At 39.9% G+C, this 26,383-nt stretch overlaps 2 pseudogenes; both read left to right on the forward strand.

Moving 5' to 3' along the window:
* The first annotated feature begins 1,806 nt into the window (after positions 1 to 1,806).
* On the forward strand, positions 1,807 to 1,903 carry LOC130037045 (uncharacterized; annotated as a pseudogene).
* Positions 1,904 to 24,670: 22,767 nt separating this feature from the next.
* On the forward strand, positions 24,671 to 24,767 carry LOC130036944 (uncharacterized; annotated as a pseudogene).
* The last annotated feature ends 1,616 nt before the right edge of the window (positions 24,768 to 26,383 follow it).

Genomic DNA, 26,383 nt, shown 5'->3' on the forward strand with positions numbered 1-26,383 from the left:
TGTACACTATTGAGATCCAGGGAAATAATTCTTAGCACTGACATTCTTGTAAATCTAAGTAGTAATCAGGTTTTTATGATTAAGTTGTTATGATTTCATAGGCAGTGTTTGTTTCCTTAACCAACGTGGAATGTCTTTAAAAGACCAAATATAGGAACATTCTTTCATTTTTAATTTAATATAGAAAATGCTGAATTTACAGGTTAAATAGAGATGAATATCTTTTTCAATAATCTATTTGGGACACTGTCCTTTACTTGTTTTATTAGGAACTGAATGTGGTAACCTATGATCTCTAATTCCATGCCTAGATCTCCTTCTCTACTTGTACCAATCAAGACAAACTTCAATTTAGGCCCAGTTTTCAGTAATCTCAACTAAACATTTGCTGGAGCGATAGCACAGTGGGTAGGGCCAAAATCAATTTAAGTAATCAAAAAACAAGCAAAACCAACAAATCCTGGCAATTACTATGATAGGCCAAGGATGAATGTTTTTAATAAATTAGTGCTGTGAAATAAATCAGTATTTAGCTATTATACTTCAATAGTAAAAATAAGCATAAACCATGATCATATAATCTGTATTGAAAGAAGCGTAAATGACTGGTAAACACAAGGGCAAGTTACTCGCAGATGCGTACCAGGTTCTCTCAGAGTGACAACTGGACAATAATTGTTGTTGTCTTATCAACAAAATCCAGTCTCTGTATCTTGGCCATTGATGGGATTACATGGCTCCAGGGGCAGTTCGTGGTTGTAACACTTAGCTACTAGGAGATGGGGGATCTGGTTGGAGGGGGCCCAGTCTTGATCTGAGCACCCTTGGAGATCTCATCCCCCGGTTGCGCACACCTGGGTTCCTCTGTCAGATTCGTTCATGCATGAGGCTCCTTCAAGCTTGGGGTGAGTGGTTTAAAGCGTACCTATGGCTGGTTGCAGAAGTCTTCAGGTGCCGGGGCTCTGCTTGGCACGGTGAGGGAAATTCAACACACCCCCTCCAAGGGACCCTGGTGAAGAAAGCCAGGTGCGGGGTCAGGAGACTGTCATTTTAGACATATTTGGAATTAATTTTAGATCAAAAAGTACACATCATTCAAACTACGTATGTGCTTAGTAATAAATTACTACACACTTGTTCAATCACCTAAGAAACCCCACTCTGCTTAGAGAACTAGATTTTTAAATACAGGGCTGTTTTGCCTGTGTGTCATGACTGAGAATCACTCTCAGTAGATATGAAATTCACTATACACAAAGATGCACACAGGCTACTTTGAGTCATCTGTGTTGTTAATGTGTGTTGGCCATTAAACTTCACTGAGACCCCTTTTTCTGTCCTTTACAGGAGCCTCATGAGTCTCACCTTCCATTCATGTTGTACTTGTAATAAGGTGGAATAAAATCATCAATATTCTCCTCACCTCTTCCTTCAGGAGAAAAATCCTACTTACATTCAAGGTGGTCGAATTGCAGACAACACCATCCACCTTTTCCTGGAGATGTACACGGGACTGAGGTGAGAACAGCAAAAGGCTCTAGTTTAATGGTCTTAATGAAGGTTTCAGGGAAGTGCATTAAACAGGACTCATATAACATCTTCCAAAAGAATTATTTTGTAAAACTGATGCCTTGATTATGGTAAAAGATAATATGGTAAAAACCATATTTTCTTTCTGGGACATTAAAGCTCTAAATCTATCAAGCTGCTTTGAAATACTTTCCTTGATTAGGTACCACTCTCTGCCATAGGGTATGTAAGGACAACACTCAAAGTAATCAGAAGAGAAAAATTAACTCCTACTAGGTTTGGTTACACATATACTAAAATTGAAATGATACAGAGATTATGATGGTCCTTGCACAGAGACGACATGCAAACTTGTAAAGAGTACCATATTTTTGTTGCAAGAAGTACTAACAGGGCTACTTTAAGCTAAGGCAATCCCCACAAGTACAAAAATTCTACATAAAGATAGCACAAATCCCCATAACAACAATCTCTCTCAATGTCAATGGACTAAATGTGCCAATTCAGAGGCACAGAATAGGAAGATGAATTAGAAAACTGAACCCAACATTCTGATGCCTGCAAGAAACACATCTGAGCAATCAAAGCAACCATGGGCTAAAAGTAAAAGGCTGGAAAACAAGTCTTCAAGAAAAGAACACCTCCACAAAGCTGGAGTAGCCATACTAGTATCAGACCACATGGACTTCAAGCTAAAGGTTATAAGAGACAGTGAATGTCATTTCTTCATGATCATGGGATCTGTACATCAGAAAGAACTCACCCTCCTCAATGTAGATGCTCAATGACAGACCAGCAAAATACTTAAAATCAACTTCTAATAGACTTAAAAAAAACATTTATAGCAAAACAGTACTAGGTGGTGATTTCAACACTACTTTGTCACTTCTCAATAGATCAAACAGACTAAATCTCAGCAAGGAAATATTTTATTTAAGGGAAGTGATGAACAACCGTTGGCTTAGAGAAGAAATCAAAGAGGAAATAAAAAGTTTCCAGAAACAAATGAGAAAGAGGACGCGAGCTAGCAGAACTTGTGGGACACAGCAAAAGCAGTGTTAAGAGGAAAGATTATAGCTCTGCCAGAATTCATCAGGAAGAAAGAAAGGGCCTACATGAATAAATTAGAGCTCAAGATTTTGGAAAATGAACAATAAAAGGAGTGCAAACTAGGCTGGAGCAAGGAAATAATAAAAATTGTAGTATAAATCAATGAGCTAGAAACCCAAAATACAATCCAGAAGACCAATAAAAGCAAAAGCTGGTTCTTTGAGAAAATAAACAAGATCAATAAACCTCTAGAAGCCTCTCAAAGAAACAGAAAGAATTCTAATAAATCAAATCAGAAATGCAAAGGGGGTTATCCTAATAGAAAGTACAGAAATCCATAGGATCATCAGAGATTATATTGAGAATCTTTGCAGCAGGAAATGAGAGAATCTTGAATAAATTGATAAATTAATGGATTCCAATTACCTCCCAAGGCTGAACCAAGAAGATTTGGAGTACTTGAACCTATCACTACCAAGGAAATTGAAATGATGATCAAAATATACCCCCAAACAGAATGCCTGGCCCAGATGGATTCAATAGTGAAACATTTCAATCCTTTAAAGAGGAACTGCTGCCAACATTTTTCAAGATTTTACAGGAAATTGAAGAAACAGAAATGCTCTCAAATAGTTTCTATGAGGCAAAGATCACCCTAATACTCAAAACAGACAGAGACACCACAAAAAATGAAAATTACAGACCTATTTCCTTGATGAATACAGATACACAGATTCTCAAGAAAATACCAGCAAAGAGAATCCAGAAACTCAACAAAAGATCACACACTATGAGCAAGTAGATTTATCCCGGGATGCAAGGATGGCTTAACATTCTCTAGTCAATCAACAGAATACACCATCTCAATAAAATAAAGATAAAAGTCATATCATCATATCGATAGATGTAGATAAAGCATTTGATGAGATCCAGCACCCATTCATGATGAAAAACTCTCAACAAAATGGGAGTGGAAAGTACTTTCTTCAATCTAGTCAAAGCAAACTACCACAAACCCACAGCAAGCATTATTCTCAACGGGGAGAAAACTAAAGGCTTGGAGCAGAAATCAATGAGCTAGAATCCCAGAATACAATTAGGCACAAAACAATTTACCCACTCTAACCACACCTATTCAACAAAGTACTTGAAGTACTTGCCATAGGATTTCGGTAAAAAGAAAGGATATCAAGGGCATCCATATAAAAATGGAAGAACTCAAGCTTTTACTATTTGGAGATGACATGATACTATACTTGGAAAATCCCAAAGAATCTACAAAAAAGCTCCTGGGAACAATAGATTTGTTAGTAAAGTAGAATATTACAAAATCAATATCCGGTAGTCCATGGCTTTCCCATATATTTCAAATGAAAGAGAAAAAAAGAGATAGAGAAAAACAATCCCATTCACAATAATACCTCAGAAAATCGAGTATATTAGAGTCAACTAAAATGTTAAGGAACTATACTTTGGTACTATTGCGGCAACATGGGAAGATGCCATTGTTGACAACATTGACGAGGAATACGATCCACTGCTTCAGCACCTCCATGAATGTGCGAGGAATGCCAAGAGAGAGATAGCCACAAAAAATAGCCTATCTTCGAAAACTCTTGAGCTAATTCGCCTGCTTGGTTTGTCGCATGCCTCAGGCAACCGCAAGCTAATGTCCCAGCTCGCAAAGCAGTGCAGAGATGCGATCAAGGAAGACCTCAAAGAGAGAAGAGCAGAAGTACTGGTAGATGCGGCAGAAGCCAGGAAAAGTATTCGTAATGCCTGCCTGTCCTTCGCCAACTATAAGACCAAGAAAACTGCCCTCCGACGTCCTGATGGATCCATCACATCCTCCAGAACGGCAATGGAGAAGATTACCATGACTTCTGCTCAAATCTCTTCGATAACCATGTCCACTTGCCGACATACCAAATTCCACAGGATGGATATGTTGTTCCCAACGTTCTCCCTTCCGAAATCCGACACGCCATTTCGTTGGTAAAGGAACAAACAGCACCCGGCCCAGACAAGGTCAGACCTGAACACCTGAAGAACCTGCAGTCAGTACTCATCAATACACTGGCTCGGCTCTTCACTCGCTACCTGTCTGAATGCAAGTTTCCGTCCCAATGGAAAACCAGTAGGACCATACTACTGTTCAAGAAGGGAGACATCCATGACATTGGCAACTATCGCCGGATCTGCCTATTGTCTGTCATCTACAAGTTGTTCACTCGAGTCATCCTAAATAGGATTGGCAGAACACTAGATGAAGGACAACCATGTGAGCAAGCAGGGTTCCGCAAAGGATTCAGCACCATCGACCATATCCACACGATAACCAAGCTCATTGAGGTTTCTTGGGAGTTCAAGGTGCAGCTCTGTTTAATGTTCATTGATTAAAAGAAGGCCTTTGATTCTGTTGAGACGGAAGTGCTCACTGAAGCCCTAGCAAATCAGGGCATTCAAGCCCAGTACATCAGGATCCTCCGTGAGCTGTATTACAGTTTCACTAGCAGGATCTCACCATTCTACAAATAAGTGATCGTTGATGTCAAGAGAGGGGTGCAGCAGTGTGATTCCCTTTCACTGAAACTCTTCAGTGCCACCCTCGAGAACATCATGGACGACTGGAATGGGAAGGAATGGGAGTGAAGCTAGATGGCTGGCAACTACACCATCTCCGCTTTGCTGATGACATTGTTTTAATAACACCAAACATCAGCCAAGCAGCACAAATGCTGGCCGACTTTGACCATGAGTGTGGAAAGTTAGGACTACAGCTGAGTCTTACGAAGACAATGTTTATGCGAAACAGCCTTGTTCCTGATGCCCCATTCGCTCTCAATGGAACGACTATCTCTGAATGCAACAGCTATGTGTACCTAGGTCGAGAGGTCAACATGACAAATGACCTGGCACCCGAGCTGTGTAGGAGGAAGAGAGAGGCTTGGAACGCCTTCAAGAACGTCGAATAAATAGCTAAGAGGAAGAAGAACCTCCGGCTCCAGGCATATCTCTTTGATTCCACTGTTCTTCCTGCATTAACATATGCCTCAGAGACCTGGGCCCTATGCAAACAACATGAGAACAGTATTCAGGTCTCCCAAAGAAGAATAGAAAGAGCTATGCTTGGAATATCACGTTTCACTCAAATGAGAGAGATAATCAAGAGTTCTTACATCCATCGCCGATCAAGAATCAGGGACGCTGTCTCTTATGCCAAGGTGTCAAAAATCAGATGGGCTGGTCACGTAATGAGATTTAGAGACGACCGCAGGACTAGAGCTGTTACCGACTGGATTCCACGGGATGTCAAAAGACCGCGTGGCCGCCCACCTTCCAGATGGTCAGACTTCTTCGTCAAGATCATGAACGATCAGTTTGAGGCCCTTCATGTTCCTGGATCGAACAGGTGCCATTGGGCTACACTAGCACGCGACAGGGACAAATGGAGACGTTACTGGCGCCCGCTCGAGCAAATCGACGACTAAGGGGAAGTTAAGTGATAAATGATAAAATGTTAAGGAACTATACAAAAAAAACCCCTACAAACTCTACTTCACGAAATAAGAGAGTATACGAGGAAATGGAATCACATCCCATGCTCATGAATTGAGAGGATTAACACTGTCAAAATGGCAATACACACCAAAGCTCTATAAAGATTTACTGCACTTCCTATAAGGATACCCATAACATTTTTCAAAGAAATAGATTAAACACTCTTGAAACTCATACACAACAATAACCTCCCATGAAGAGCTAAAGCAATATTTGGTAAAAAGAAGAAGGGAACAGCTTCCCCAACTTGCAACCCTACTACAAAGTCGTAGTAATCAAAATAACATGATATTCAGATAAAGACAGGCCTCACATCAATGGAATATAGTCAAATATCCTGACGCTGGCCCTCAGATTATTATTACCTAATCTTTCATAAAGGCTCAAGAAATATGAAGTTGAGCAAGGAAGTCTCTTCAACAAGTGGTGCTGGGAAACCTGGACAGCGACATGCAAAAAAAAAAAATTGAACTCAGACCTCTTTATAGTGCCAGGCACAAAGTCAGATCAAATGTATTAAAAACCTCAATATCATAGCTGAATTCTTAAGATATATGGAGAAAAATGTGGAACGATCCCTCCATGACATTAAAGCTAAGGGAAACTTCTAGAATGAAACACCACTGACCAAGGAAGAGGAAATGAAGATAAACAAATGAGACTACATTAAACTAAGACGTTTCTGCAACTTAGAAAAATGGTGACCATGCTAAAAAGACAGCCCTCATAATGGAGAAAAATTATTTATGCACTACCCATAAAATTAACCTCAAAATTCTGACTGCTTTATCATTAAGAACACTAAATAGTTCCCGTGAATTTTATTCTTCTTCACATATATTTACTCTAAAATATTTTAGGTTTCATTTTAAACCACAGGTAAAAAATAAAAATTATAATTTTTTTTAAATTAAAAATAACCCCTATGCATAGCCAGGTGCGATCCAAAAAAAAAAACAAGAAAAACAAGCAAGCAAATAAGCAAGAAAGAAAGAAATTAAAAATTAAAAAATAATGCTGTTTGCAATGCTAAGGATCAATCCCAGATCATCATACAATGGAACGCAAATGCTCTATCCCTGAGTTATATCCCTGTTCTTAAACATTTAAAAAAGTCTTTTTTGATGTCTCATTGCATTTTATTTTTTAAAAAATGCTTTTCTTATTATACCTGGTCGCCATCATACCGCCTAATTCTTGACCTTTTCTTCACTTGTATATTTTACCTCTAAGATTCAGTAGTCATCTTATCCTTCCTATAGCCATGCTTTCCTTTGACAAACTTTCCAAGATCATGTCTGGCTTGCTTTAACATGGCATAAAATGGAAACGTTATTTTCTCTATGCTCTCACGCCAGAGGTGATGATGTTTTTGACCCAGGAGAACTCTTTTCTGGTGAGCTTCCTGGCTGTTTCTACTTGACTTCAAAATATCTAAAGGTAAGTCATCGTCTTTTTTTTTTTTTGCGTTTTTGGGTCACACCTGACGATGCACAGGGGTTACACCTGGCTGTGCAGTCAGCAATTACTCCTCACGGTCCTTGGCGGGACCATACAGGATGCTGGGAATATAACCTGGGTAGGCCGTGTGCAAGGCAAATGCCCTACCTGCTGTACTATAGCTCCAGCTCCACCCCCCTCCCCATAATTCATCATCTTGAGGGCCTCAGATTTTTACCTTTGATTTAGAAACTTCATCTTTACATTGACACAGTAAATTGAAACCACAGAATTGTTGAATGGCATGTTATAAGGGTAGCAGCCATGAGCAAACATTGATAACCCAGAAGTTGGCATGAATGAATTCTGTCTCAGAGGCTTCACTTCTGAGGATACCTGTCACTACCTCCTTTCTGTTACATATCCCAGGATCAGAATCTACATCAGGCCATCAGTAGAAATTGTCCACCCAAAAGCTAGCCTTCCACTCGGATCAGAATCCTTGATCCATGTAACTTGTAATTTTTCATTCATGATTTGTTGACCTTGTTTCAGGTAGAGGCATCCAGAGCATAAACTCAGCTTTCCAGTAGTTTCCACAGGAAATCCAAATACTTAAGAATGTTACCATTTCTGACACCACTGTTAAAGATTTTTTTGGAATCCCACGGTAAGATACTATCATTAATGTTATAATATTACTGTTCTCCATAGTCCAGATCTCCCCAAAGAACTCTCTACCCTCCTCACTCCAAGTATAGACTCCAGTTTATCATTCTCCTGAACGTACTTCTATTTGTTTCACTCAGGTTCTCCCTTAAAGTATACAAGTTAAGTTCATACCACTCCAAGTTCTTATTCCTAAACTACCAGAGTGGGCTTGGTCCTCAAGCTTGTGTTCTTCCTTAAAGAAATACCGTGCTTCCTTTCTGTATGTCACTCTTTGCTTGCTTTGTAAAACGAGTGTTCTCTCTTGAACATATATTCCATTCCACCCTATGCCTGTTTCACAAGTTTCTAAGTGTTGTTCAATAAAATCTATTGTTCTTCACAGCGGTAGGGCGTTCGCCTTACAAGCGGCCAACATGACCGACCCGAGTTCGATTCCTCTGCCACTCTCGGAGAGCCCGGCAAGCTACCGAGAGTATTCGATATGCCAAACACAGTAACAACAAAGTCTCCAATGGAGATGTTACTGGGCCTGTTCGAGCAAATCGACTATCAACGGGAGGGCCTTTACCTTTTCTTCACTGAACTAAAAATTTTAAAACACCAGAGCATTGTTAAAATCAATATTTGTATGTTTTAAACCCCAAATTTTGAAAATGAAAGGGTGTAAAGCAATGGAATCCTACTCAGTTGTATGAAGTGAAATCTTCTTATTATTTGTATAAAAAATCATAACATGAGGATATTATGTTTAGTGACATAAGTCAGGCAGAAAAAGATAGGCATCATACAAGTTCATGCATATGTGGCATATGGAGAAAACAAATTAAAAGAATAAAATGAGACAGACAAACGTCTAAAACAATATTAATATTCTATGATTTATAATTCAATTAACAATGGTTCCTCATACACATTATTCCAACATGACACTCCTCATTCTCTCAAAAAATAAACCCTCCCTCTCCTCGAAACTCCCAGAATCCCTCAGTCCCAATCCCCTGACTCAATTGTGTGGATCAGTTCTCCCCTTACATTGCCCTTGAACCTTTGTTGCTACCTTGCTGTGTGTCTTTACATCCCACATATGAGAAAAACCTCTCTATATCTGTTCCTTTCCTTAAGGCTAACTTTACATGCATGATATCCTCTAGTTTCATCCAATGTTAAAACAGCATGGTACTGGAACAAAGGGAGAACTGCAGACCAATGGAACAGGGTTGAATACAATGACATCTCCCCTCAATCATATGATCATCTAATCTTGGATAAAGGTGCAAGTAATGTGAAATGAAGTAAGGAAAGTCTCTTTAACAAATTGTGCTGGCATCACTGGATGGCTAAATGAAAAAAAGTGGGCTCAGAACTCTGCCTAACACCATGTACAAAAGTAAGATCAAAATGGATTAAAGACCTCAACATCAGACCAGAATCCATAAGGTGCATTGAAGACAAAGTTGGCAAATCCCTCCATGACATTGAAGCTAATGGTATCTTCAAAGATGCCACGCCACTGGCCGAGCAAGTGAAAACAGAGATAGATAAATGGGACTATCTTAAAATACGATGCTTCTGCACCTCAAAAGAAACTGTGACCAAAATATAAAGACAGTCTACAGAATTGGAAAGGATATTCGCCCATCACACATCTGACAAGGGGTTGATATCAAGGATATATAAAATACTGGTTGAACTCTACAAGATGAAAACATACAACCCCATCAAAAATTGGGGCAATGAAATGAAAAGAAACTTTCTCAAAGAAGAAATCCAAATGGCAAAAAAGCACATGAGAAAACGTTCTACATCATTAATTATCAGGGAGATGCAGATAAAAACCACAATGAGATACCATCTCACACCTCAGAGACTGGCCCACATTCAAAACAACAAAGAAACTGATGCTGGCGCGGATGTGGCGAGAAAGGGACACTCCTTCACTGTTGGTGGGAATGGCGACTCGTTCAGCCTTTCTGGAAAACAGTATGGACGATTCTCAAAAAATTAGAAATTGAGCTCCCATTTGACCCAGCAATACCACTCCTGGATATATATCCCAGAGAGGCAAAAATGTATAGTCGAAATGATATCTGCACTTGTTTGTTCATTGCAGCACTCTTTACAATAGCCAGAACCTGGAAGAAACCTGAATGCCCAAGAACAGATGACTGGTTAAAGAAACTTCGGTACATCTACACAATGGAGTACTATGTAGCTGTTAGAAAAGATGCAGTCATGAAATTTATATACAAGTGGTACAATATGGAAAGTATCATGCTAAGCGAAATGAGTCAGAAAGAGAGGGATAGACATACAAATATTGCATTCATCTGGGGAATATAAAGAAACAAAATATGAGATTAATACCCATGAATAGCTGAGATCAACACCAGAGGATTACTCCATAGCTTAGAGGCCAGCCAGGCATTCTAGGGGAAAGGGCAGCTCAGATAGAGAAGGGAGCACCAAATAAAGTGTGTTTGGAGGATTCTCCCAGGAGGGGATGTGCATGTTGAAAGTAGACTATGGACTGAACATGTTTGCCACTCAAAGCCTCTTTTGCACACCACAACACTCAAAAGGAGAGAGAGAACAGAAGGGATTGCCCTGCAACAGAGGCAGGGTAAGATGGGAGGGATGGGTGTGGGAGGATTATTATCCATGGTGGTGGAAAATGGGCACTGGTGGAGGGATGGGTATTTGATCATTGTATAATCGAAACCCAAGCAGAAAAAATTATAAATCTACTACTGTACCTCATGCTGTTTCACTAAAAATTTAAAAAAATAAATAATAAAAAAACTGTTCCATATGTGACTACTCTGTGAGAAATATTTCATCATTTAAAAAAAAGCATAGTAAACAGAAAAAAATGACATGTTAGTAAAACATTTTAATTAATTTTTAAAAACATTTTTAATAAAACATTTAATTAGTTTAAAGCATGGAAATATTGTTTTAATCATTAAAGTAAATTTAAAAATTAGAATAATACTTGGCAAAGCATAAATACGCAGCAAAAAAGTAGATGGTATATATCTTATTTTGAAATTTGTAACTGTAACAGATTGTCATTTTCCATTTTGAGGATGAGAAGAATCCATAGATTAGATTTGTTCACTCACAATGCTATATTCTCTCCTGGATGCCTATTTAAAAATACTTGCCAATGTTCCTCTTTCTAAACTTTTTGAGTACTACAGTCCTCTTTGCTATTGATAGATATTTCTCTTGTTTTATTTTGTTTTGTTTTGTTTTTTGTTTTATTTTGTTTTATTAGTTAAACACCTTGAGTTACAGTTGTGGACTTACAAGTTGTGTGCTTGTGTTTCAGTTATACAATGATCGAGTACCCACCCCAACACCAGTGCCCATTCGCCACCCCTACCACTCCCAGTATCCCTCACAACCCCCCATCCCCCATCCTGCCCTGCCTTTGTGGCAGCGCAGTCCCTTTTCGTCTATCTCTCCTTTTCGGTGCTGTGATCTGCAGGAGAGACTTTGGGTGGCAATCATGTTCTGTCTATAGACTGCTGTCAGCATGCATCTCTCATTCTGGGTGGATCTTCTCAGAACCCTTTATTTGGTGCTCCCTTCTCTATCTGAGCTGCCTTTACCCCTAGAGTGTGCGGATGGCCTCTAAGCCATGGAGTGAACAACCTGATATTTATCACAGCTATCCTTGGTGTTATTCTCTTAGTTTTCTAATTTTGTTACCCAGTTGAATGCAGTCTTTCTATGTCTGTCCCTCTCTTTCTGACTCATTTCGCTTAGCATAATATTTTCCACGCAGTAGCACTTGTAAGTAAATTTCATGACTTCATTTTTTTCGAACTGCTACATAGTACTCCATTGTGTAGATGTACCAAAGTTTCTGTAACCAGTCATCTGTTCTCAGGCATTCGGTTTTATTCCATATTCTACCTGTTGTAAATAGTACTCCAATGAACAAATAAGTGCAGGTGTCATTTCGACTCTACTTTTTTGCTTCTCCGAGGTATATTCCCAGGAGTGGTATTGCTGGGTAAAATGGGAGCTCAATTTCTAATGTTTTGAGAATCATCCATACTGTTTTCCGAAAGGGTTGAGCCAGTCGGCATTACCATGAGCAGTGAAGGAGGGTCCCTTTGTCGCCACATCCTGTCAACACAGGTTGCTTTCGTTTTTTTGAACGTTGGCCAGTGTCTGTGGTGTGAAATGATATCTCATTGTTGTTTTGATCCGCATCTCCCTGGTGATTAATGATGTAGAGCATATTCTCATGTGTCTTTTGGCATTCGGATTTCTTCTTTGAGAAAGTCTGTTCATTTCGTTGCTCCACTTATTGATGGGGTTGGATGTTTTCTTCTTGTGGAGTTCAACCAGTACTTTGTATATACTTGATATCACCCCCTTTTTCAGATGTGTATTTGGAGAATATCCTTTCCCATTCTGTAGACTCTCTCTGTATTTTAGTCATTGTTTCTTTTAAGGTGCAGAAGCTTCTTAGTTTAAATATTCCCATTCGTCTATCTCTGTTTTCACTTGCTTGGCCAATGACATGACATCCTTGAAGATACCATTAGCTTCAATGTCATGGAGGGTTTTGCCAACTTTGTCTTCAATGTACCTAATGGGTTCCGGTATGATGTTTAGGTCTTTGATCCATTTTGATCTTACTTTTTACATTGTGTTAGGCAGGGATCGAAGCCCAGTAGTTTGCATGTAGTCGTCCAGTTTTGCAAGCACCATTTGTTAAAAAGATTTCCGTACTCCACTTCACATTTCTTGCCCCTTTCTCAAAGATTAGATGGTCATATGTTTGAGGGGAGATGTCAGTATATTCAACCCTGTTCCATAGGTCTGCAGCTCTGCCTTTGTTCCAGTATAATGCTGTTTTAATTATTACTACTTGTAGTAGAGTTTGAGGTTCGGGAGGTTAATTCCTCACATTTTCTTTTTCCCTAGAATTGCTTTAACTATTCCTGGGGGCTTATTGTTCCATATAAATTTCAGGAGTGTTTGCTCCAATTCTTTGAAGAATGTCATGGGTATCCTAATAAGGATCGCATTGAATTTGTACAGTGCTTGGGGATGTATTGCCATTTTGACAATATTAATTCTCCTGATTCATGAATAGGGGATATTTTTCCATTTCCTCGCGTCCTCTTTTATTTTAAAGAAGGAGCGTTTTGTAGTTTTCTTTATATAGTTCCTTTACTTCCTTAGTTAAACTAATTCCTAGGTAGTTGATTTTCTGGCATACAATTGTAATGGGATTGTTTTCATCTTGTCATTTTCTTCTCTTTCACTATTTGTGCATAATAAAGCCATGGACTTTTGGGTATTTATTTTATACCTGTAAATTTACTATCGAGTTTATCATTTCTAGGAGTTTCTTGGTAGAGTTTTTAGGGTACTCTAAGTATAGTATCATATCACTTGCAAATAGTGAGAACTTGATTTCTTCCTTTCCTATTTGGATGGACTTAATCTTTTTTTCTTGCCTACTTGCTATTGCTAGTATTTCCAGTATTATGTTGAACAGCAGTTGAGAGAGTGGGAATACTTATCTCGTTCCTGATCTTAGGGGGAATGCTCTCAGTTTTTCCCCATTAAGAATTATGCTTGCTGTATGCTTGTGGTAGCTGGCTTTAACTATATTGGAGAAAATTCCCTCTATCCCAAATTTGGCGAGGGTTTTCTTCAAAAAAAAATGCTGGATCTTGTCAATTGCTTTCTCTACATCTATTGATATGATCACATGGTTTTTATCTTTTGTTTTGTTGATGTGATGGATTATGTTGATTGATTTCCGATTGTTAAACCATCCTTGCATCCCCGGGATGAATCCCACTTGGTCATGGTGTATGATCTTTTTGATGAGTTGTTGAATTCTATTTGCTAGTATTTTGTTCAGAATCTTCTCATCCATGTTCATCAGTGATATCGGCCTGTAGTTTTCTTTTCTCATGGTGTCTTTGTTTCCCTTTTGTATTAGAGAGATATGGGCTTCATAGAAACTGTTTGGGAGAGTATCTGTTTTTTCAATTTCCTGGAAAAGTTTGAGAAGGACTGGCAGTAGATCCTCTTAAGATGTTTGGAAAAATTTGGTAGTGAATCCATCTGGACCTGGGGTTTTGTTTTGGGGAAGAATTTTAATTACAGTTTCTATTTCCTTGATGTGACTAGGTGTATTCAGGTATTCTATATCTTCTTGACTCAGCTTTGGGAGATTATAGGAATCCAGGAATTTGTACATTTCTTCTAACTTCTCTTTTTTCTTGGCATACAGACTTTCAAAGTAGACTCTGATGATCTTTTGACTTTCTTTGGTTTCCGTTGTGATATCGCCATTTTTATTTCTGCTTCGGTTTATTAGTGTTCTCTCTCTCTGTTTCTTTGTGAGTGTTGCTAGTGGTTTATCTATCTTGTTTATTTTCTCGAAGAGCCAGCTCTTGGTTTCATTGATCTTTCGGATTGTTTCTTAGGTTTCCATGTATTGATTTCTGCTCTAAGTTTTATGATCTCTTTCCTTCTGCCTGATTTAGGCTCCTACTCTTGATCCTTTTCTAAGATCTTGAGCTATGAAGTCAAGTTGCTTATGTGCATCCTTTCTTCCGTCCTTAGATATGCTTACAGAGCTATAAATTTTCCCCTTAATAGGGCTTTAGCTGCATCCCATAAGTTCTGGTAGTTCGTGTCTTCATTCTCATTTGTTTCTAGGTATCTTTTGATTTCTTCCTAGACGTGCTTCCTGACCCACTCATTGTTCAGCAGTGACTTGTTTAGTTTTCAGGTGTTCGTGTCTGTGTGTGATTCACATCTATCCTCAGTGCATCATGGTCTGAAAAAATTGTTGATACTCTTTCTATCTTCCTGATTCTATTGAGGTATGTTTTGTGACCTAGCACATAGTATATTTTGGAAAATGTTCCATGGGCACTGGAGAAGAATGTGTATTCTCTTTTTGGGGGATGTAAAGCCCTGTATAGGTCTATAAGTCCTTTCTCTTCTATTTCTTAATTCAAAGCCAATTTTTCCTTGCTGAGTTTTATTCTTGTTGATCTATCCAGAGGTGATAAGGCGATGTTGAAGTCTCCATCTACTCTTGTGTTGCTAGCACTGTCCTCTTTAAATTTTGTTAGCAGTTGTTTTAAATATCTAGCTGTTCCTTCATTAGGTACGTATACATTTAAGAGTATGATTTCTTCCTGTTGTATGTATCACTTGATGAAGAGAAAGTGGCCTTCGCTGTCCCTTCTAATCTTTTTCAGCCTGAAATTAATGTTGTCGGATACTAGTGTGGCCACCCCAGCTTTTGTGAGGGAACTGTTTGTTTGCAGGATTGTTTTCCATCCTTTCACTTTGAGTCTGTGTTTGCTCTAATTGTTCAGATGAGTTTCTTGTAGACAGCAGAATGTTGGGTTCTGTTTCTGGATCCATTTTTCCACTCTGTGTCTCTTGGTTGTGCATTTAGACCATTGACATTAAGGGAGATTATTGTCATGGGGTTTTGTGCCATCTTCCTGTAGGAGTTGATTGTGTTTACACGTGTTTTCCTTATCTTACAGGAGCCCCTTTAGTCCTACTTTTAGATTTGGTTTGGAGTATATGAAGTTCCTGAGCTTGTGTTTATCTAAAAAGTGGTGTATTGTTCCATCGAATTTGAGTAAGAGTTTAGTTGGATAGAGTATTCTCGGTGAGGCGTTCATTTCATTGAATTTTTTCACTATATCCCACCATTTCCTTCGGGCTTAGAGTGTTTCTACTGATAGGTCAGCTGTGAATCTAATGGGTGCTCCTTTGTATGTAATTTCCTTCTTTGACCTTGCTGCTTGTAATATTGTGTCTCTGTCCACAGCATCCATCGTTCTGACTATGATATGCCTTGGAGTGTTTTTTCTGGGGTCTCCTTTAGCTGGTACCCTTCTGGCTCCTTTGATCTGGATGTGTGCTTTCCATAACTCTGGGGACTTTTCAGCAATGATTTCTTTGAATCTAGCTTTTTTCATTGGGGTTTTCTCCCTGTCCTTCTGGTACTCCAATGATTCTAATGTTGTTCCTCTTGGCGTCATCCCCTAGGTCTTTGATTCTCCTTAGAGCCATTTTGAGGTCATTACCTATTGCTTGTTGTTCCCGATGGGATTTCTGTTGCTCATCTTCAAGCTTGCTGATCCTCTCTTCAGCTGCACTTGTCCTATTGTTAAGGGCACTTACTGTCTTTTTAATTTCATCCACTGAATCCTTTATTTGTGACTCTCCTTTTTGTAGCTTTTTTTAAATTCTGTTCTCTTTTCTTCCTGTATTTACTTGACTATCTGTTCCATTGTTTCTTTCATTTCTTCTTTTAGTCTTTGGATATCTCTTCCATTGATTCTTTGAGTAGATCCTTGAACACCCTCCGCATTTTATACTGGAATTCCTTATCAAAGAGAGCGCAATTGTGGACAACCTCGGTTAAGGATTCGGGATTCTTTTCTTCATATTCTCCTTGTGGTAGAGATTTGCGCTGTTTCTTCATGTTGTTATGGTAACCTAGAGGTAGACTCCTGAAATCACAGGTACTGTTCCCTCTTACCATGGGAAAGGATTTTGGATAAGGTTTGTCGATGGTAGCCAACCTTCTCCCATTCTAGATTCCGACCTTCTTCTCAATCAGGTCTTATTCTTTGTTTTAAAACTGACATTGAGTGAAGCTTTGGAGGAGGTACTTTTTACATTTGTGCTTGTACATCACATTTCATACTGGTCGTTTATTAGAAATGGAGTAGGCGAGTGGGATGTTGTTTAATTCTAGTAGAGGTGGTCAGATATTCTTAGCCAGTACTAGGCGACAAAGTGAGGGATGAAAGTCCTGAGTGCCCAGATTGGGAAATATAACTGTGGCTGCCCACCCAGGAGGTGGCCACGCCCACTTCTGGGAGGCCACTCCCCCTACATGGCGGGCATGCCCCTGTCTGATCGCAGGTTCACTCCCACCCAGGATCCTGGAATGTAGGAGGGGCGATGGAAAATCCCATGGAGCTGCTGCAGGTGTCCCCTGATGGAGGGTGTCCAGTTCTGCAGGAAAATGCGCAGGGCTGGGCGTGAGGAGCAGTGAAGCTGGCTTATGCTCCCCCTACCCACCTGGAGGGGAGGGGCTGATTAGGTGATGGACAGTCCCATGGAGCTGTTCTAGGTGTCTGGAGAAGGTGTCCCCCTGTGGAGGGTGTCGAGTTCAGGGGGAAAAGATGCGGGGCTTGGTGAATAGCAGACTATACATTAAATTTGGGGCTTTCAAAAATTATATAGGAATTAGCACCCTTAACCTCTATGCTACTCAAGAATCAGTTATATGTTTTACTTTTCTTCCTTTTTTTCGGGAAGGGAGCGCACCTGTATGAGTTCCAGGCTCACTTCTGACTTTCTATCCAGAGATTACTTCTGGCAGGCTCAGGGTTCAGGGGATTGAACTCAAATTATCTGCATACAAAGTAAACACCCTCTGCATACTGCACTACCTCTTTGGCCCATATGTTTCTTTTTTAAATAACATTTTAGTAAAACATTTTTAATAAATTTTTTAAAAAAAATTTTTAATAGAACATTTCATTAAAAGTTTAATGTTGGCAAATACTGTTTTAATCATTAAAGTAAATATAAAATTAGAATAATACTTGGTAAAGCATAGGAACACAGCAGAAATAGACGTATATATCTTATTTGTAAATTTTTAACTGTAATACATTGTCCTTTTCCATTTCAAGGATGAGATGTATCCATAGAGTAGATTGGTTCACTCACAATACTATATTATCTCCTGGATGCTTTTTAAAACTACTTGCCATGTGCCTGTTTCTAAACTTTTTGAGTACTAAAGCCCTCTTTACTATTGTTAGATCTTTCTCTTGTTTTATTTTTACTTTATGTTCCAATATTAATACTACCACCATCTACTCAGTCAACCTAGCTAAACCCTAAGGTCTCTTCCACTTTCTCCTGCACAAGTTTCTGCTTTCTGACAAAAGGGAGGACCTCAGAATGCTGACATCAATCTTATACCCAGGGCCGCAGGAGATAGTGTAGTGCTTATGGAACTTGTCTCCCATTCACTAAATTTGACTCCCAGCACCACCTGATTGCCAGATTATCAAAGGCCTATAGCCTCGGAGGATACCAAACACCATGGCCACGTTTTCTGAGAATTGTCTGTGGGGCCCCCACACCTCCTGAGCATTGCTTTAGAGACTCTCCCAGCAACCAAAAATATATAATTCCCCAGAAATATGTATTTGTTTTAAATAGGGACCCTCACTTGAGGTGAGGTTCACAAGGAAATATTGCATGAAAACATAAATCAAAGAGCAGGGGAGACAGTGTAAATCATGTGAGTACAGATCATATATTTGGTGAAATGTGTTAAGATTCTGATGCCCAAGTCTTCGCACCAGGTATAATCCTTCAAAAATACCCCCAATATACTGGAAAGGTTCTAGAACATTAGATGACTAAAACTCAATTATGAGCAACTTTGTAATTGTGTATCTCTTAGTAATTCTAATTGTTAAAGTAAATTTTAAATACACCCATCAAAGTTACCTTTTTACCACTAAATGGGAAAGATACTTTCTAACACTTATCCTCACCAAAAGCTCAACAGAGTGTGACACTTGCCAGGAAGTGTCCTCCCTTGCATTTTTCTCATGATACTTATTAGTACTTCACTCTTCTGTTTCTTCCCTCTTCTCATGCCAAATCTTTCTGTCTCCCTTGAAAGCTCCTCAAACATTATCCATTCAACATTGATGCTCTTTGCCACTTGCTCCTCTTGATTTCTTGTGCATGAACTGATTCTAAAACATAACATACCTGCAATTACAGTATTCTTGCCAAAGACAGTCATTGATATATCTTTGGATTTAGCATTCTTCAAGCTATTGGCACACAGGTGATTAACGTGTTTTTTTACTACTGAGAAAACAAAAATAGATATGCTGGGTTTTAAAGTTCTACCAGTAGTCTGAGATACCAATGAAGGATATATATTTTTAAATTTTTATTGAATATCTGTGAGATTGACCATTGCAAAGCTATTCATAATTTGCTTCCAGTCATACAACGATCCAACATGCTTCCCTCCACTAGTGTACATTTCCAACCACCAATGTCCCTGGTTCCCTACAACATCCCCCAACACCCTACCCCCACTCCCAGCCTGTCTCTATGGCAGGCTCTTTAATTCTTTCTCTCTGTCTCCTTTTCATTTTGTGCATTATGGTTCTCATACAGTTACTAAGATTTCATCATGTTTGTTCAAGGAATTTAGTATTTTTATTGGGGGGTCACACCCGGCAATGCTCAGGACTTACTCCTGGCTCTGCACTAAGGAATTACTCCTGGTGGACCTCAGGGGACCATATTGGATGCTGGGATTCCAACCCGGGTCGGCCGCATGCAAGGTAAACACCCTACCCACTGTGCTATCGCTTCAGTCCTGGAATTTAGTATTTTTATCAGGAAGTTAGGGCTGGAGCCGCTTTGAGCCTCACTTATGCTGAGGCTTCCATAAGTACAGGGCAGTGAGAGTGGGCTGCCCACCCTGACTCAGAGAAAGCCTGGAGATTTCAGTCACAAAACCCGCATATCCGAATTTTCAGCTGTCATATTTCAGTGTTTGGCATATCGAATACTCTCGATAGCTTAATGGGCTCTCCGAGAGGGGCGGAGGAATTGAACTCGGGTTGGCCACGTTGGCCGCTTGTAAGGCGAACGCCCTACCGCTGTGCTATCGCTCCAGCCCACAGTAACAACAAAAGTCTCCAATGGAGACGTTACTGGGCCCGCTTGAGCAAATCGACGATCAATGGGAGGGCCTTTACCTTTACCTATATTTCAGTGAAATCCATCCTGAGATGGATTTATTTATGGGTCTCTGAAGCAAGACCAATACATTAGCTTGTTTAGCTGAGCCAGGGGTGGTTTGTTAACATGGCTCCCACATATCTTTTCGGAGTTTAATTTCTCGGGAAACTTACTCCTGAGGTGTTGGGATCCAGCTAGAGGCACAGTGGAAATCTGGGGTTATCATGCAGCATGAAGGCACCATCAGACTGTAGATGCACTAACCTTGAGGGTTCAGGTTGACTTCTTGGAGGCACTGAACCCCCAGACTAACAAATATTCACTGAATTAATGAATAATAAACATTTTCAAAATGTGTCACTTTATTGCATTTTAGAAGGGTAACTTCTAACAGGGAAATAATATTCATGGTATAATCAAGACCTCTCATTCATTCTTAATATATTTAATAAAAGCTACACATTTTAGAAATTAATACAAAGAAATTCTTTATATTATCTGTCTTCATAGTTTACTTTTAAATTACTCAGATATCACCGTTTATACCTCTGTTCTTAGCATAGAAATTTACAGATAGAAAGTGTTAAGTAAAAATTCATTTTTGGGGCTGGAGCAATAGCACAGGGGATAGGGCGTTTGCCTTGCACGCAGCCAACCTTGGTTCGATTCCCAGCATCGCATATGGTCCCTCGAGTACTGCCAGGAGAAATTCCAGAGTGCATGAACCAGGAGTAACTTCTGAGCATCGCTGGGTGAAACCCAAAAAGAAAAATATTCATTTGGGCACTTCTGTGAATATAGTACTGGAAGTACTTGCAATAGCAGTCAGATAAAAAAAAATATTAAAGGCATTCATGTAGGAAATGTAGAAATCAGGCTCTCACTATTCACAGAAGATGTGATATTATATTTAGAGAATTCTAAAACCTCTACCAAAAAACTCCTAGAAACAACTTATATAGTAAAGTTGCAGGCTATAAAATCATTACCCAAAAGGCTATGGCTTTTCTATATGCAAATAATGAGAGAGAAGAAAGTGACATGAAGAAAGCAATCCCATTCACAATCATGCCTCAGAAAATCAAACATCTCGGCATCAGCTTAACTAAGGAGGGAAAGGACCTATACAACAGGAAATAAGAGGAAACGAGGAAATGAAAACACCTCCTGCTCATGGATTGGGAGAATTAACATTGTCAAAATGGCAATACTCCCCAAAGCATTGTACAAATTCAATGTGATCCCAATAAAGTTACACATAACATTCGTCAAAGAAATTGATCAAGCGCTCCTGAAATTCATATGTAACAACAAACGCCCTCGAATAGCTAAAGCATTTCTTGGGAAAACGACGATGGGAGGCCTCAGCTTCCCCAACCTCAAACTCTACTACAAAGCGATAATAGTTAAAACAGCATGGTACTGGAACAAAGGCAGAGCCGCCTACCAATGGAACAGGATTGAATATACTGACACACACCTTCAAATATATGTTCAAATAATCTTTGATAAGGGAGCAGGAAATGTGAAGTGCAGCAAGAAATGCCTCTTTAGCAAATGGTGCTGGAAAAACTGGACAGCTACATGCAAAAAAATGGGCTCAGACCTCTACCTAACTGCATGCACAAAAGTCATATTAAAATGGGTCAAAGACCTCAACATCAGAACAGAATTCATCAGGTACATTGAAGACAAGGTCAGCAAAACCGTCCACAACATTGAAGCTAAAGGTATCTTCAAAGATAACACACCACTGCCAAAAAATTGGAAACACAGATAAACAAAGGGGACTATCTTAAATTAAGAACCTTCTGCACCTCAAAAGAAACAGTGACCAGAATACAAAGACAATCTACAGAATGGGAAAGGATATTCACCCAATACCTATGTAATAAGGTGTTCATATCAAATATATACAAGGCACTGGTTGAACTGTACAAGAAGAAATCGTCCAACGCCATCAGAAAATGGGGTGATGAAATTAACAGAAACTTTCTCAAAGAAGATACCGAATGGCCAAAAGGCACATGAAAAATGCTCATCATCACAAATCATCAGGGAAATGCAGGTCAAAACTACAATGAGATTATCACCTCACACCACGGAAACTGGCCCACATCCAAAAGAACAAAAGCTACTGGTGTTGCCGTGGATGTGGGGAAAAAGGGACTCTCCTTCACTGCTGGTGCGAATGCGGACAGGTTCAGCCATTTTGGAAAACAGTATGAATGGTTCTCCGAAAACTAGAAATTGAGCTCCCATTTAACCCAGCAATATCATTCCTGGGAAGATAGCCTGGAGAGGCAAAAAAGTACAGCCGAAATGACATCTGCACTTGTATGTTCATTGCTGCACTGTTCACAATAACCATAATCTGGGGGAAAAAAATCCCTAGTGTCCAAGAACAGATGACTGGTTAATGATAGTTTATTTATCTACACAGTGGCATACTATGAAGCTTTTAGAAAAAAAGAAGTCATAAAATTTGAATGAAAGTGGATCAATATAGAAAGTGAAATGAGTCAGAAAGCGAGGGACAGACATAGAAAGATTGTACTCATCGTGGAATATAAAGTAACAGAATGGGAGATTAATACCCAAGAATAGAGTGATAAGGACTAGGAGGTTTGCTCCAGGCCTTGGAAGCCGGCATCACATGCTGGGGGTAAAGGCAGCTCAGACAGAGAACAGAATACCAAGTAAAGGGTGTTTGGAGGACCCAGTTGAGTTGGGAGATTCATGCAAGAGTAGACCATAGACCCATTCTTTCTCCCCCACCGAGTCCACAATTTGACCCCCACAAGTGGCTCTCCAGAACCACCATGGCCCCAGAGGCAGATGGACCCAATTCGGAACCCAGCGGCTTTTGGCCGAAATGTGGCTGAACTATGCATTAAGCTATGTCACCATTCTACACCAGGTGGGAAAGGGTGTTTGTCCCTTCTGCCTTTATCTCCCCTGGCAGCACAATGGCAATCACCTCAGAGACTATTGGATAGCCAGGTATGAGCTAGCGGTGACAGGGCTACTACAGCCTCGTGGGATAGGGGGTGGGGGGTAGAAACAGCCCATTCTTCCTGCCCCGCCAAGACCATGAGTTGCCCACCATGAGCAGCTCTCTGGCTTGTCCATGGCCCCAGAGAACCAAAGAGAATGCCCTGCCACAGAAGCAGGGTGGGGGGCATGTTGGGAGGAATACTGGGTTCATTGGTGGTAGAGAATGATTTCCATGAGCAGGCACCAGTAACATCTCCATTCGTCCTAGCCCTGAGATTTTAGCAAGTGCCACATTGGAGGCTCTTTCACGGTCAGGGAAATGAGATCCATTATTGTTAGTGGGTTTTGGCATGTAGAATTCACCACGGGGAGCTTGCCAGACTCTGCCATGTGGGCAAGATACTCTCGGTAACCTGCCAGGTTCTCCAAGAAAGAGAACTGGACAAAAAGAGTTGTTGAATTATCAACAAGATCCAGTCTCTGGATCTTGGCCATTCATGGGACTACATGGCTCCAAGGGAAGTTCGTGGGTGTAACACTTAGCTACTGGAAGATGAGGGATCTGGATGAGGAGTCCCAGTCTTGATCCGAGCAGCCTTGGATGTCTCCGCCCCGGGTCCCGCACACCTGGGATCCTCTGCCAGTTCCTTCATGCATGAGGCTCCTTCAAGCTTGGGGAGAGTGGTCTAAAGCGTACCTATGGCTGGTTGCAGAGGTCTGCAGCTGCCGGAGCTCTGCTTGGGGTGGTGAGGGAACCTCACCAACAAGGGCAAAGGGCCCTCAGTGAGGAAAGCCAGATGCGGGGTCAGGAGACTGTCATTTTAGACATATTTGGAATTAATTTTAGATCGAAAAGTACACATCATTCAAACTGCTGTATATGCTTAGCAATAAATTATTATACACTTCTTCAATGACCTAAGAAAACCCCCTCTGCTCAGAGAACTCGATTTTTAATTACAGGTGTGCTTTGCCCATGTGGAACGACTGAGAATCACTATGAGTAGATAAAAAACTCACTATACACACGAAGATGCACACAGGTTACTTTGAGACATCTGTTTTGTTAATGTTTGTTGGCCATTAAACTTCACTGAGACCCTTTTTTCTGTCCTTTGCAGGAGCCTCATGAATCTCACCTTCCGTTCAAGTTGAACTTGTAATAAGGTGGAATTAAATCATCAATATGCTTCTCACCTCTTCCTTCAGGAGAAAAATCCTACTTACATTCAAGGTGGTCAAAGTGCAGACAATGCCATCCATCTTTTTCTGGAGATGTACACGGGACCGAGGTGAGAACAGCAAAAGGCTCTATTTTAATGGTCTTAATGAAGGTTTCAGGGAAGGGCATTAAACAAGACTGATTCACCATCTTCCAAAAGAAATAATGTGCACAGCTGACGCCCTGGGTATGGTAAAAGAGAATATGGTAAAAACCATACTTTTTCTTCTGGGACATTAAGGTTCTAAATCTATAGCTTCAAGCTGCTTTGAAATACCTACCTTGATTAGGAATCACCGTCTGCCATAGGAGTGAGTAAGGACAACACTCAAAAAAATCAGAAGAGAAAAATAGGGAAAAAAACAACTCTTATACTCAGTTTGGCAACACATGTACTAAAATTGAAATGATACAGAGATTAGCATGGTCCTTGAACAGAGATGACATGCAAACTTGTAAAGTGTTCCACATTTTTGCTGCAAGAAGAATTAACAGGGCTACATTAATCTAAGACAAGCCCCACAAGTACTCCAAATTTCGACATAAAGTTAGCACAAATCCCCATCACAATGATCTCTCTCAATGTCAATGGACTAAATGCAGCAATTCAAAGGCAGAGGATGGCAGGATGAATTAGAAAACTGAACCCAACATTCTGCTGCCTGCAAGAAACACATCTGAATAATCAAAGAACACATGGGCTCAAATTCAAAGGCTGGGAAACCAATTCTTCGAGTAAAGAACACCTCCAAATATCTGGAGTGGCCATACTAGTATCAGACCACATGGACTTCAGGCTAAAGGTTATAAGAGACAGTGTAGGTCATTTCTTAATGATCATGGTATCTGTACATCAGAAAAAACTCACCCTCCTCAATGTATATGCTCCTAATGACAGACCAGCAAAATATGTTACAAGTTCTAACAGACTTAAAGAAAAACATTGATAGCAACACAATACTAGATGGAGATTTGAAAGTACTTTCTCACTTCTCAATATATTAAACAGACAAAAACTCAGCAAGAAAATATTTTATTTGAGGGAAGTAGTAAACAACCATTGGCTTAGAATAGAAATCAAAGAGGAAATAAAAAGATTCCAGAAACAAATGAGAATGAGGAGCTACCAGAACTTGTGGGGCACAGCAAAAGCAGTGTTAAGAGAAACGTTTTTAGCTCTGCGAAATTCATCAGGAAGAAAGAAAGGGCCTACAAAAATAACTTACAGTTCAAGATTTTGGAAAATGACCAATTAAAGGAGTCCAAGCTAGGCAGGAGGAAGGAAATAATAAACCCTGGAGCAAAAATCAATGAGCTAGAATCCCAAAATACAATCCAGAAGACCAACAAAAAGCAAGACATGGTTCTTTGAGAAAATAAATAAGATCAATAAACTATAAGCAAGACTCACAAATAAACAAAGAGAACGAATCCTAATAAACGAATCAGAAATGCAAAGGGGGACATCATAATAGAAACTACAGAAATCCAGAGGATCATCAGTGATTATTTTGAGAATCTTTACAGCAGGAAATGAGAGAATCTTGAATAAATGGATAAATTACTGGATTCCAATTACCTCCCAAGGCTGAACCAAGAAGATTTCGAATATGATAGCACAGCGGTAGGGTGTTTGCCTTGCACGCAGCCAACATGACCGACCCGAATTCAATTCCTCCGCCCCTCTCGAGAGCCCGGCAAGCTACCAAGAGAGTATCTCTCCCGCAGGGCAGAGCCTGGCAAGCTCCCAGTGACGTATTTGATATGCCAAACACAGTAACAAAAAAGTCTCCAATGGAGACGTTACTGGGCCCGCTCGAGCAAATCGATGAACAAAGGGAGGGCCTTTACCTTTTACCTTTATCACTACCAAGCAAATTGAAATGATAATAAAAAGTATCCCCTAAAACAGGAGCCCAGGCCCAAATGGATTCACTAATGAAATATTTCAAACCTTTAAAGAGGACCTGATGCCAACATTTTTTAAGATTTTCCAGGAAGTTAAAGAAACAAAAATACTACCAAACAGTTTCTATGAGGCAAAGTTCATCCTGATACTCAGATCAGACAGAGAAACCACAAAAAAAAAGA

The sequence above is a fragment of the Sorex fumeus genome, unplaced genomic scaffold, assembly GCF_029834395.1.
Source record: "Sorex fumeus unplaced genomic scaffold, SorFum_2.1 ptg000070l, whole genome shotgun sequence".
NCBI lineage: Eukaryota > Metazoa > Chordata > Mammalia > Eulipotyphla > Soricidae > Sorex > Sorex fumeus.